Raw genomic sequence first — 3,704 nt, 5'->3', positions numbered from 1 at the left:
GGCCATCTTATTCAATTGGCTTCTGCTAAGAAATGGGAACGTATCCAAGTTTAAATACATTTGGAAGCTAATTACTCCAGGGCCGTTCAACTAAATAAATTGAACCCTACTGCAGGTACTAGGGTTTACGTAAGGTGCATACCAAATTAAATTTATGTCTGTTCCACATCGATGAAAGTCAATTAAAGTGGACTAAGCAGAAATACTATCAATGTGGCAATAAACCTGGTACGCTTTTAGCTAAACAGTTTAGCTAAACACAATTTGACTCCAAAGTTTACCCCTATTTCTTTGCGCACCGCTTCCAAACACCCAACTAGTAATCCACTGCATATTGTGCAAGAATTTCACTCTCGGTTAGTGGATTTATATTCTGCTCCCCGGGAAATCTGTACTACACAAGCTGACCAGTTTTTTGCTGTTCAATTACCCACTTTGCAACCCTCGGACCTCGAGATGCTTTAAGAAGATATCTCCACTTCCGAGATTGCAGTTGCCATCAAATCTTTGAAAAGAGGGAAAAGGTCTGGCCCTGACGGCTTTTCTCCATCATTCTATAAGAAATTGTCCAGCGTGATTCTACCACATCTGCATACACCGTTTAATTGCGTGAAACGGCACCAGTTTACCATCTGAATCCCTGAAAGCATCTTTCACCATGATACCAAAGCCATCGACCGACCCCAGCTCCTGGGCCAACTACAGGCCAATTTAGTTTAGTTAGACGTCAAGATTTTAGCCAAGATCTTGGCCTCTAGACCTAACCTGATTTTAGGGGACTTGATCCATGGTGATCAAGTTGGCTTTGTCCCTAAACGACAAGCTGGTGACAATATTAGAAGAGTATTACAACTTTTTCCCACTCCAAATTGATTGAATGTATGATTCTCTGGCTGGACGTGCGGAAAGCCTTTGATTCACTATCATGGCAATACACGTTTTATGGGCTTAGAAAGTGGGGGTTTGGGGACGAATTCCTTCATTGGAGTTTTGCTTTGTATGCTTCCCCTTCTGCCACAGTCAAATATATGGGTTTTTGCCTATTCCCTATTGTATGCAAATTGGCCCTTGAACCGCTTGCGGCAGCTATCCGTGCTAATCCAGCCATATCTGGCATCACAATCTTTGATATATGGAACAAAAGATCATGCTTTTTGCAGACTATATATTACTGTCTCTTACGACACCCTCTACTACCTTGCCGAATTTAGTTTTTGTTGTCCAAGTTCTCAAACATATCTGGTCTGGTAGTTATTGATAACAAATCAAAGGCATTGAATGTTACAAGTGTTTCCCACTCCCTTATCAATAAAAAAGGTCCTTTGCAATCTGGTTTTCCAAAAAAGGAAGGAAGCAAAAAGCATCTAGCCTCCTTTGACAAAAAACAGACCCCTGTCTGCCCCCGATGGTGGCAAGTTTCATCATCATGCGGGCCTCTTACCCATAATCTGACCCCTGTGTGATTGATGTCTGTGATTGGGATTTTTTTTTGGAATCTGAAGGCCTCTTTAAATAAGAAACAAATTTCTAAAAATGAACGCACCACACATTTTAAAATATTCCTTCTTGTTTTTTTTATTTATTTTTTAAATAATACCTTAAAGTAATGTTTTCCAAAATGACTTATCTAATTCCTGGGGTGCGTGCTTCAGAAACCTTGCAAAGCTACCCCTTGCCCCTAGCCATTCTTCCTCAGACTGTGTCTGGTACTATGGTCCTTTGTTGAATGTTTAACTTTACATCAGTTAGGTAAAAAGCTTGGAATCATATATTGTATTAATCTACATTGAAAACAATTAATGTCTGAAATGTCTAGGGACATTGTGCACTTCATAAAATAGGTTTATCATGCCTGGGGCTGAAATACTTGCTTCAACTTTCACCGATTTAAAAATACACGACTGTGAGGAAAAAAAATTGCATGCAAGAGTTCTCACCTTAATTGTTTCTGCTTTTTCTATAGACAATACTTGGCACAAATGCTGAGTGAAATTCCCTAAGGCGTTCAGTTAGGACTGGCATGGGGAAACACATTCATACTAATGGCTGAGATATGAGCTGGTAGAACCAGTGTCTGTCTTGCACAAGCGGATTAGAAGGTGCTGCATATTGTAAAAATATTTAATGCTGACAAGAATGATATACACCTGGGTAATGATCAGTACACTAGTTGTGTTATTATATTAGATCTGGAATGATAGTCGTTGGTGCTCAAATGAAAGCTTTACTTAAGGACTCATTTACACTAACCCTCCCTGTAACCCTGCCAGGGTCCTATATATAAATGTATATATTCCACATATAAAGCTTGTGGAAAAAAATTGCCTGCAAATGTTATTAGAAAAAATACCAAAAGGTATTTGAAATCCCTTATTTGCAGTGATTTCCTTTTACTAACAATGTGCATTTAAGAGGAGTCAGTTCCTTAGCACACTCCTCTCTCTCTAAGTCGTAGCCTTCTCCTGTTCTGGGAATGTCTAATTACTACCACACATAACATTGATAAGTACTAGAGAGAATTGACAAAGGTTCTTTTTGAAGCTGTGTGTACTTAAAAACTTACAGCAGTTTCTGGTTATGCAATAAATGTTATCACGTACATTAAACCTCTGGTATAAAAATAAATTACAATATTTAAAGTACAATATTAAGAACTTTAATATAAACTGTTATGTTTCAGCATCATATTTATTAATAACAATATGACTTTCAAAACCATAAAAACACACATGGTCTGTTATATGGAATGGCATCAGTACTTTCCAGTGTCCCCTGTGTATTGTAAAGTCTTCAGCAGTATCTCCAAATGAGATTTACTGTGAGACTAACTGGGCAAGGCAGAGATACAACTGTAACCCATTTCTTTCCCTGTAAATGGCATAAAGAATAAAACACTTATAGATAGGAATACTTGTTGGGTGTCTAAGTATAGGATAATATGAAACATGACATTTAGCAGTGGCAAAGCTACAGACCTAAAGACCTTGTGTGGAATTTAGACCTACCTCTCCTCCTTCCATGACAACTCTGCACTGCCACTGATGGTTTTCTAGCTACAGATCTATCTTATTATTATTATTATTATTATTATTATTAGTAATAATAATAAACAGGATTTATATAGCACCAACATATTACGCAGCGCTGTACAATAAATAGGGATCTATAGAACCTAGTGCTAATTTTTGACAAGGCCCCTATCATTTAGGACAACATCCTTTCCTTAACATCTGGACCCCCTCTTTCACATTAGAACTCGCAACTTTACAGTACACTGTCCATTTTACATCAGGGTCATACAAAGTCCCTCTTAATATTGGGGACCCCCTTCACATCCCTCTTTTTTCATCAGACTTCTATATTCCTATCAGGAGCTCCCCAGCCCTCTGTAGGTGTTGATCAGCAGTTTACCTGTGAATGTAACTTCACCAGTCATTCACTGTTGTAAACAGAGGCAACAAAGATCTTCTACTACTGTCTTCTTAGGCTGGGCTTTGACAGATTGCCCCTGATTCATCAATAAAATCCGCCCTCGCTGGAAGCGCGAAAGTACGCGCGGCCATCGATCGCGGATTACCGCGGTCCGGGCTCGAGTGTGCGCGTACACACGCCTCACTGCCAGCTGGATTCCAGCCTTCACAATAGGGAGCGTGAATCTGCCAATTAAGGCGATTAGAATTCAGCCGCGCGATTAAGGAGGATCT

This window comes from Pyxicephalus adspersus, chromosome 9 (genome assembly GCF_032062135.1).
Source record: "Pyxicephalus adspersus chromosome 9, UCB_Pads_2.0, whole genome shotgun sequence".
Lineage (NCBI taxonomy): Eukaryota > Metazoa > Chordata > Amphibia > Anura > Pyxicephalidae > Pyxicephalus > Pyxicephalus adspersus.
The sequence above is the reverse complement of the archived record's forward strand: the minus strand, read 5'-3'. Positions refer to the sequence as shown.